Consider the following 11,538-nt stretch of genomic DNA (forward strand, 5'->3'; position numbering starts at 1 on the left):
ATTGCCTTTCTTTGGGATTGGAATGAAAACTGACCTTTTCCAGTCCTGTGGCCACTGCTGAGTTTTCCAAATTTTCTGGAACATTGAGTGCAGCACTTTCACAGCATCATCTTTGAGTTGATCCTTGAGTTGATCTTTTGGGATTTGAAATAGCTCAACTGGAATTCTATCACCTCCACTAGCTTTGTTCATAGTGATGCTTCCTAAAGCCCACTTGACTTCACATACCAGGATGTCTGGCTCTAGGTGAGTGATCACACTATTGTGGTTATCTGGGTCATGAAGATCTTTTTTGTATGGTTCTTCTGTGTATTCTTGCCACCTCTTCTTAATATCTTCTGCTTCTGTTAGGTCCATACCATTTCTGTCTTTTATTGAGCCCATCTTTGCATGAAATATTCCCTTGGTATCTCTAATTTTCTTGAAGAGATCTCTAGTCTTTCCCATTCTGTTGTTTTCCTCTTTTTCTTTGCATTGATCACTAAGGAAGTCTTTCTTATCTCTCCTTGCTATTCTTTGGGTCTCTGCATTCAAATGGGTATATCTTTCCTTTTCTCCTGGCTAATTATTTTAGTTGATTTGATTTGTTTTACTTCTAATTTAATTGAGTCTTAGGCAGGTAGGATAAACCAAACTTTGTGAGTTTTGCGTCACTGGCATGTGATTTTGAGCACTGCTTTGTTCTGTTTAATTCTTGCATGGCCCCACTGAAGTGTCAGTAGGTTATGAATATTCACAGGAGTGCATGTGGGAGTAACTCATTTTGCAAAAAAAAAAAAAAGCCAACATGTAGCACATAAAATTTTTATTATTTTGAGGCAATTTCCCAACCTATGTTCCAAAGACACATTTTGTGAAATATTAATAGATATTAAAAGATCATGGCATCCGGTTCCATCACTTCATGCGAAATAGATGGGGAAACAGTGGAAACAGTGTCAGATTTTATTTTTTGAGGCTCCAAAATCACTGCAGATGGTGATTGCAGCCATGGAATTAAAAGACGCTTACTCCTTGGAAGGAAAGTTATGAGCAACCTAGATAGTATATTCAAAAGCAGAGACATTTCCTTGCCGACTAAGGTCCGTCTAGTCAAGGCTATGGTTTTTCCAGTAGTCATGTATGGATGTAAGAGTTTGACTGTGAAGAAGGCTGAGCACCGAAGAATTGATGCTTTTGAACTGTGGTGTTGGAGAAGACTCTTGAGAGTCCCTTGGATGGCAAGGAGATCCAACCAGTCCATTCTGAAGGAGATCAGCCCTGGGATTTCTTTGGAAGGAATGATGCTAAAGCTGAAACTCCAGTACTTTGGCCACCTCATGTGAAGAGTTGACTCATTGGAAAAGACTCTGATGCTGGGAGGGATTGGGGGCAGAAGAAGGGGACGACAGAGAATGAGATGGCTGGATAGCATCACTGACTCGATGGACGCGAGTCTGAGTGCACTCCGGGAGTTGGTGATGGACAGGGAGGCCTGGAGTGCTGCGATTCATGGGGTCGCAAAGAGTCGGACAAGACTGAGTGACTGAACTGAACTGAACTGAATAGATATTATACTCAAAAAAAGGATTCTTTGGTTCAGTAAGTTTGAATATGAAAAATAAATGGGCTTCACTACTCCAGAAATTCTTAGAGCCTTTAATATGTTAATATACATTGTGAATTTCCAGAACATTGTATACTGTGCTTCTCAAACTTATTTGACAATGATAACTTTAGAAATATATAGCCATTGTCCTCTTGGGACATTCCATTTTACTATATGACTGATGATGTCTCGTGCAATAGATTCTGTGTGTGAGATGCCCTCAACAAATGGTTCTCCATCAGAAGAGAAACACTCTTAAAAGTAGGTAGATATATACATATTTATGGTTTACAAACCATGTGTGTGTGATGAAAGTGGCAGCTTATTTCTGTACATTGATGAAACTTCTGGTTTATTTTGTCAAGCTCTTTACCATGTTCTGAGAAAGCTTAAATGTAAATAGCTCTGATTTTACTTCCGAAAGAGCCCTTTCAGCTCTGTGGCTGGACTTCTCCCACTTGTTTCCTCTCTCCCTTTGCAGCTTTTTGCTTTTTGTTAATGCTCCCCTCTTTCCTCTTCTCCAGCTGCTCCCTCTCTCTGTGATGAGATGTGGACAAGAGACAATGACTGTGAAGATGGCAAAAGCAGGCAGAGTGGGGAAAGGCTTGACAAAGAGAGCACAGAGAAGGGGGTGGGGAGTTATGAGCAAGGGCAGAGGAGAGGAGCGTGGCAACCACAGGCCTCTAACAGTCATCTCTAAACATTTACGCTTCATCATTTCTCCTTAAGGGCAGATGGGGGATTGGGTGGCATGCAGATCCTGTAAACCCAGAAATCAGAAATGTTCCCAAATTGCAGGGGATAGTTTGGCAACAAAGAGGAACATTGTCGTCTTTGTTGCTATGCAATGAAGACTGTTTGGAAGTTCCTCGGGAAAGTTCTAGCCAGACAAGCTTTTCCTTTTTGGTTGTCACTTTCCCTACCATTAGATTCTATGCATTTATAGTCTCATAGAAAGAAAGAATGAAGCTATAGTTGACCTCCTGGAGACATTCTCACTGCATTGCTAAGAATGAGGGAAAAGGGTGTGAAGGGAAGGAATAGGCTCCAAAGCTTGGAAAATCACTGATGGTTGGATCAGTGAAACATAAGAAACTGCAGACAGAAGTGAGCAGACTTCAAAAGGAAACTTTTCTTAGAGTGCATTACTTAGGATTATATTCAGATGTGAGGGACAGAAACCCCAAGGTAACAATGGTTTAAATAAGATAATTTTATTTCTCTTTTCTGGAAGTGTGGATAGACAGTCTGGGGCTGGTATATTGCATAGCACACCATATATATTTTCTATTAGAGGCAGGGCTTTGACCTCATGCTTCAAAATACTAACATTAGCATCGTAGGCAAGAGGATGGAGAAAGGAATGAAGCAGAGAGAGCAAAGGAAACAAAGGTCAATCATGTGCTCTCCTTCAGAAAGGCTACTGGAATGACCATCCAACATTCTGCTTACATCCCATGGGCTGCAATTGGTATTAGCCAATACCAAGCTGCAGGAGGCTCTGAGGAATTCAGTCTTTATTCGGGGCAGCCATTTGTCCAGTCAAACCTTGATTGGACATTTACTGTGGGAGAAGGAGATAATGAATGTTGTGGAATGTGGTAGACTATGTAATTATTCACATAAGTGTTCAGTCCCTCGCTTGCCACTGATATATCAGATCTGACCACATGACTCCCTTCCAACAAGGAAACTTAAGCCAGAGCTTTATGAGTTAACCAGTCATTTACCATATCCTTTGCCATCTGCCATGGGACTGGCAGTGTTCTGGTCAGATGCTATCCCATCACTAGGTCCTGGAGGGGAGAAGACATGAAGCAGAGCTGCAGCTGGCTTATGAGCAACTTGAGTGAAATATAAACCTGAGATTTGGGGGTCATTTGTTACTGCAGCATGACCTACCCCAATGGTTTCAAGTAGTCCCCAGACATCACCATCAGCATCTTCCAAGAACTTGTTAGAAATGTACATTCTCAGTGCCACCTTAAACCTACTGATTAGAAACGCAGGCAGGGTCCAGCACTCTGTGGTTTAAAAAGTCCTCCAGGGGATTCTGATATATGGCTAGATGTCTGAGCCACTGTCCTGGTCTATTTTGACCAAGATGGGGAGCTGGAGATGTCTGTCTCACACATAGGCTTGACTGTCTGCTACCTATAGGTGGAGTCAGGGAGCAAGGGCTGCCACCTGTTCCTCAGAGAGAGAGAAGAAATAGATTTAATAATGACAAGAGCGGAAATGGCTTCTTCCTATCATTTGTTGGGACTTTAGCCCCAAGGGAAGAGACCACAGCTACAGAAGTTATGAATCGCAGCTCTTCAATCCAGTGAGGTAATCTGTTATTGTAAGAAGTGGATAGTTATACCAGTATCTTTGAAGAAGCAGGAGTAGAATTGTGCCTTTGAAATCAATTTCTCATTTCTTTGACCTTATGGCACCCTATTGTTATGACTGGAGTGCCCACAAGCCACTAAAACAACACATCATACATGTTAAAGTAAATTGTCCTATTAATGGTCTGTATCTGACTTTTACTATATACTATCACCTCAAGATAGTCAAGACACCCTAGTTTGTCCTAAAACAGGGCTGACAAATTACACTTTGAATTCTCAAATGTGCTCAGTGCGATGTGTGTGCATCCTGCAGGAAGCAGAGCTGAGGCTATTGCCAGAAATGCCAGAGTATTGCTCTGTAGGGCTAGAGATAAACAATGGACACATCCTCACAGTAAGGGGGTGCCTCTTTCACCCCCTTGCAGGACTATCTGTATTATCTAGATTGCTTTCGTCTACTGGAGAGAAGTCCATATTCTTGATCTTTCCTAAGAATCCAACATCTCTATTTTTCTATATGTTAGTAGATCAGCTGACTACATGGATGGGAACTAAGATGTCTGCTGGTATCTTGCTCTGTTAAATGTAGCTTTTATTTTAACACTGCCAGTCTAAAGTATGAATGCCCATGGCACAGGCTCTAGGAGATGTCTGTAGAAATAAGTCTTCCCTAGGACCTTGAAGAGAAGTGCAGCCAAACCAGGGTAAAGTGTGGGAGAAGAGAAAGAAGCATGTGTGAGGCCAGGACTCTTGGCATATGGTGGGGAGTTGGCACACCCCACTCCTTACTGCAAGCAGCTGGCTGTCTTTCCCCCTCTCCTATGACTTTGTAAGAAATTCAGGTTTCATATAAAATACCAACACCCTAATGGATCCCTTTCATGGATCACAACTTTGTCATGGTGAAGCGGCTTGCATAACTCAATGAAAATATGAGCCATGCCATGCAGGGCCACCCAAGACAGACAGGTCATAGTGAAGAGTTGTGACAAAACATGGTCCATTGAAGTAGGGAATTGCAAACCATTCCAGTATTCTTGCTGCAAGAACCCCGTGAACAGTATGAAAAGGCAAAAAGATATGACTTTGGAAGGTGAGCCCCATGTCGGAAGGTGTCCAATATGCTCGTGGGGAAGAGCAGAGGGCAATTACTAATAGCTCTAGAAAGAATGAAGCAGCTGAGCCAAAGCAGAAATGATGCTCAGTTGTGGATGTGTCTGGTGATAAAAGTGTAAGTCCAATGCTGTAAAGAATAGTATTACACAGGAGCCTGGAATGCTATCAAGGTCAACTGGACATGGTCAAGCAGGAGATAGCAAGAGTGAACATCGACATCTTAAGAATCAGTGAACTCAACTTAATGGACAGGAATGGGCAAATTTAATTCAGATAATTATTGTATCTACTACTATGGGCAAGAATCCTTTAGCAGAAATGGAGTAGCCCTCATAGTCAATAAATAAATTTTAAAAATCCAAAATGCAGTCATTGGGTACAATTTCAAAAACAACAGAATGGTTTCAGTTCATTTCCAAGGCAAACCATTCAATATCACAGTAATCCAAGCCTAGGCCCCAATCACTAATGCCAAGAGGCTGTAGTTGACCGGTTCTATGAAGACTTACAAAACCTTGTAGAACCAGCACCAAAAGAGATGTCCTTTTCATCACAGAGGATTGAAATACAAAAGTAGGAAGTCAAGAGATACCTAGAGTAACAGGCAAGTTTGGCCTTGGAGTACAAAATGAAGCAGGGAAATGACTCACAGAGTTTGGTCAAGAGAACATGCTGGTCATAACAAACACTCTTTTCCAGCAACACAAGAGATGACTCTACACATGGACATCACCAGATGGTCAATTCCAAAATCAGATTGATTATATTCTTTGCAGCCAAAGATGGAGTCAGCAAAAAGAAGGCCTGGAGCTGACTGTGACTAAGATCATGAGCTCCTTATTGCAAAACTGAGGCTTAAATTGAAGAAAGTAAGGAAAACCACTATGCCATCCAGGTATGACCTAAATCAGTTCCCTTATGCTTATACATTACAGGTGATTAACAGATTTAAGGGATTAGATCTGGTAGACAGAGTGCCTGAAGAACTATGGAAGAAGATTCATAACATTATACAGGAGGCAGTGACCAAAATCATCCCCAAAAAAAAGAAATGCAAGAAGACAGTGGTTGTCTGAGGAAGCTTTACAAATAGCTGAGGAAAGAAGAGAAGCAAAAAGCAAAGGAGAAAGGGAAAGATATATCCAACTGAATGCAGAGTTCCAGAAAATAGCAAGGAGAAATAAGAACGTCTTCTTTTTTTGTTTTTAAATTACTCTGTCTTCCTCTCCTCCCAGGAGATTATACCCTGACACAAAGTGTCAACATCAAGCGAAAAGCAGTGAATGAGAAAGTTTTTAAATAGTAAATTCTATTTATAAAAATTATGTATTAAGTTTCTGTGAATCTAATTTATTTTATTTCCTACTTTTTATTTTGAAAAATTTCAAACCCACCAAAAAGTTGCCAAAATAGTACAAGGAATACACAAATGGCTGTCACCTAAGTTCACCAATTGTGAACATTTTGCCACATTTGTTTTCTTTTTCAGTGTATGTATATATGCCCATTATTATTTCTTGTCTGGCTGAATTATGTAAGAGAAAGTTGCACACATCATAACTCTTTATCCCTAAAAACTTCAACATCTATCTCTTAAGAACAAGAATATTTTTTCATAAACCACAACATATAATTATCAAATGTAGAAAATTTAATAATGGCATAATACTACTATCTAGGAGTTCAGCCCTGTGCGTCTATTTAAATATTTGAAGGAAGAATCTGCATTTGGCTTTGGTTTACATAATCTAAAAATAGGATTTTACTGCAGTTTCACCAAAATCCACATCAATAGGGATGAGTGGTGGACTCAAGAAAATGCTTCCCCCCCTTATTTAATTTATTTCATTTATAAAACACAGATACCACTAATAATATCAATTAGCCAAAGGAATTAACTGATGAACTATAATGTTAAAATCGTTGAGAAAATACTGGGGGTGTGTTCTATAGCCACAAAGATCATGCCTAGCTTGAGATAACTCCCAGGGCCACGGCATGATCTTTTGATATAGTTTGATTTCCTGAGGACTCACATATAGGGACAGTACCAATCCAGCTTCTTCTGTGGGTGTGTTTATTATAGATAACCAGTTCAGAATAAGAGCTGAGATGAAGTTGAAATGGAACCCATAGCTCTTTGTTGTGTTTTTAAAGGGAGAGGCATGTGCTTATGCATTTATCAACAAGCAGACATATGATGTGCAAAGCCGTTGGCTTAAGAGCATCTATATTCCTGCATCCCAGGAATCCCAGCTCTGCCTGACAACAGCTGAAGTCCAGGGTCAACTTGAGATGAATTACACCAACATGACTGGAATACACCCAAAGGTATACCTCCTCAGTGACCCACCAAAGCCAAATCAGTGCCCTGGAATTTGTGCCTTTCCTGGTGTGGTTGTTTTTCTGTGACATTAAGAGGACATCCAGTCTCTTGCCAAAAGGGATTTGTCCTTTTTATCTAGTCAGGAGAGTGCTTCAGCTATTTGCATTTCTGAATTGCTTAGCTGCCCAAGCATGCTCTGTGTGTGCTGTTTGAAATGTGTCATTGAGGCACGTGACTGCTGTTCTCAAGCTGATGTTGGACTTTCTCCAACAAATATGGATTATGTTAAAGTCGGTTCTGAATTGACGAGGATATGTTAATAACTCCCAGATGGGCATCTCTGTGCTCTCCAGCAGGGAAATGCAAGCAGTCTATGGCAGGAGCAAGTGTTTGGCAGGTCCATCATTCCGTCATTAAAGGCCACATTATTACTTACAACTGTGCTTGCATGACAATGGCTGCGATGAGCCCAGCCTCACAGTCATCAGCACAAGAAATGCGCTTCTAGGTAGACTGTTTTCCAGGTAGGGAAAAATGTTTTGTATGAAATCTCCCTCTTCCTAGCCCTGAATAAGATATTATTCAGGAGGTAGAGTGGGAGGTGGAGGGGTCTATCCTGGTCCTCAGAGACCCAGGAGAAGGCAAAGATATGTAGCTAGGGATATATGTCTAAGGACCCCTATTCAGAACAGCCCTTGCTCAACAAAGCAGCTTTTCTCAGTAGCTGTCCTGAACGGTGTCCTTCAATGCCGACTTCCTGCCCTAGCAAGTTCCAATTGGTAGAATTAATTAACATTAGAGTTGTTTACATCGTGGGTGCAGCTTCCATTAATGGCATATTTTCCTTGTCTTTGATTCTTAAGCTATAGGATATGATTGTTTACAATTGTGTTTTCGAAAAGGAAATGAAAGAAGTGCATCTTCTATAATTGCATTTCTTTTTTTTTTTAATTTTAATTTTTACTTTATTTTACTTTACAATACTGTATTGGTTTTGCCATACATGGACATGAATCCACCACGGGTGTACACGCGTTCCCAAACATGAACCCCCCTCCCACCTCCCTCCCCATAACATCTTTCTGGGTCATCCCTGTGCACCAGCCCCAAGCATGCTGTATCCTGCATTGGACATAGACTGGCGATTCGACTCTTACATGATAGTATACATGTTTCAATGCCATTCTCCCAAATCATCCCACCCTCTCCCTCTCCCTCTGAGTCCAAAAGTCTGCTATACACATCTGTGTCTTTTTTGCTGTCTTGCATACAGGGTCATCATTGCCCTCTTTCTAAATTCCATATATATGTGTTAGTATACTGTATTGGTGTTTTTCTTTCTGGCTTACTTCACTCTGTATAATCGGCTCCAGTTTCATCCATCTCATCAGAACTGATTCAAATGTATTCTTTTTAATGGCTGAGTAATACTCCATTGTGTATATGTACCACAGCTTTCTTATCCATTCATCTGCTGATGGACATCTAGGTTGCTTCCATGTCCTGGCTGTTATAAACAGTGCTTCAATGAAAGAAGCAGTATATTTGATGTTAAATACCCGTGTGACAGGGACTCCCCTGAAGCTCAGATGGTAAAGAATCTTTCTGCAATACAGGAGACTGGGGTTTGATCCCTGGGTCAAGCAGATACCCTGGAGAAGGAAATGGCAACCCTCTCCAGTATTCTTGCCTGGAGACTCCCATGGACAGAGGAGCCTAGCGGGCTATAGTCCATGAAGTCACAGTGAGTTGGATACTACTAAGCGACTAACACACACACACACCCATGTGACCACTATTACCCAGGCATATGCAGTCATAAACTATGTGGCTCTTACAGTTAATTGTGATGAAATTGGATATTAAGATGAAAAGGAATAATTTGACAGACAAGAATCATTTTGGTGACCGTACAGGTACGGCTACAAATTTGTCAGATTTCAAAGTGGTGAGAGGCAACAGGGTCTCCATTTGCAGAGGAAAAACTACACGTGCATGTCTTTTACTTAGGATGTAAAATAATCTTTCATCCCAATGTATGTGTTACAGTGAGAATGACCGAGCACAATAAAAAGTAATTGAAAACATTCAGTTGCAGATGATACACTTTCTCTTTGCTCTTGGTCCCTATTTCAGTAACAAGTAATCCAGCCACAGCAAGTCCCCTTCCTTCCCAGTCAGGTATTTTTATGATGTCATTTCATCTGCATGGGCATATCTATATGTTCTCTTTTCCTTTTCAGCAACTCCAAGAAATATAAAAGTATAAAACCACATCTGCCAATACCATTAGGACAAACCATTTAGGATTTCATTTTATACAAGGCAGCAGAACTGAATGCCGTTGATTCCCAGCATGCCCTGGTACCTTTTAATGCTAACAGTCAGGATTTTAAAACTTTTCATTATAAGTCATTTAAAAATACCTTAAGATCAGCAAAAGATTTCACAGAGCTTCTGCATTGAGGTCTGCCTGAAGAGGGGTTGTATGGGTGTGGGACCATGACAGTTAACAACTTAGATATTCCAAAAGGGTGAAGATAATTTAGCTCACAAGGTTGACCGTAAGGCATGGCCATAGAGCTCCTTGAAGGCTGCAGTTTCCAGACCATCTGCACAGAGGGAGAAGGATTTTTGCCATCATCTGCCTGCAAACTATCCTAGTCCTTTGATAGTGCCATGCTTCCTTCTGTGAAGTGTGACAGTCCAAGAGTTCACCAACCCTGAAAATTATGTGTTTACTGAATATGCCTTTGACCCACCCTAACATGTAATGTAATGTAATGTAATGTAAAAGACAGCCCAGTGGATTCAGATCCACTAACCTCAATGTAGGATTGTTAGGCCTCCTTGCCTGAGCTACCCAGGCAACAGAAAGGGGAAATTGCTGCTTAAAAGACACTGTTAGGGGAGGGGGGTTCATGTTTAGGGAGGGGGGTTCATGTTTGGGATCGCATGTACACCCGTGGTGGATTCATGTCAATGTTTGGCAAAACCAATACAGTATTGTAAAGTAAAATAAAGTAAAAAAAAAAAGACACTGTTAGTTTATTGACCCTGAGTGTTTCTTAAGACTTCAAATATACTTCTGTATCATTAATATTTTATTAAAGAACCTCAATTAATGAATTTCTGTTTGTAGAAAGTTTGGGGAGTTGGCAGGTGCAGTAGAAATAGAAGATACTCTGTTTTAATGGCCATTAAGTTGAAACTTTCTGAGATACTATAAAACCCCAATTAGTTAGCTGAATATCACCAGTGGTTCATCATTGTCATTAGGTATTAATTAGGCAGCTACGGAGTGCTAGACTCTCTGTAAAACTCACAAAAGCTACTGTCACCATTTGGGGAAAACTTACACTTTCAGGGGTAGTGATCTTTGTTGTTGCTACATTACCATTTGTAATGAGCATTTGTGGAATGAAGGACTTGGTATTTTGAAAGAGCTTTACAGTCTTTAATTATAGCTTCAATAGCTCATAGCACACAATGTTACATTTACAGGAAAGGAAACCAACTTTGAAAGAGGTTATGTAGCCAAGCAGACATTGCCGTCAAGGCTTTTTGATACCCTTTTAAATGTTATGTCACCTCTGACAGAACACACCCTGACAATTCAAAACAATATAAAAAAGGAGAGTTTGAGAGAGACCCTTGTGTAAAAGCACTGATAGTATTAATCAGAGATCAACACAGAGGTGAAGGGGTGAATTTTCTGATTTTCCTTCTCTACCTTTTACCACATAGGACAATATTCTTCTTATAATGGCACTCAACTTTCTGGACTGTTAAAAAGAAGCTTATAAGAGCAATTGAAAGTAATATGGGCTTTTTAATATTGTGACACTTAATGCTACATAAAACCTTTGTTTCCTCCAGGTTTATTGAGCTGGTGTATTAGATTTCCCGCTGTATGAGCAGGAAGATTATGGTGGCTTAGGTCTAAGTATACTTTGGGGAGGCATTTTGTATTTTCTCTATAAATAGTCTTTCTAAAACAACACAATTGTGTAACTATTAATGTTTATATTGCATTATATATCTTCCAAAGTTTACTATGCATAGTAGAGAGTATGGTAACCAAAGGAAATGCTTTTGTCTATGAAAAAGGCTGGAAATTGTCATTATCAAAGTAAATCTATGTTACTTATTATTTCATCAGTAGGATTTTC

The sequence above is a fragment of the Budorcas taxicolor genome, chromosome 2, assembly GCF_023091745.1.
Source record: "Budorcas taxicolor isolate Tak-1 chromosome 2, Takin1.1, whole genome shotgun sequence".
In the NCBI taxonomy this organism is placed as follows: Eukaryota; Metazoa; Chordata; class Mammalia; order Artiodactyla; family Bovidae; genus Budorcas; species Budorcas taxicolor.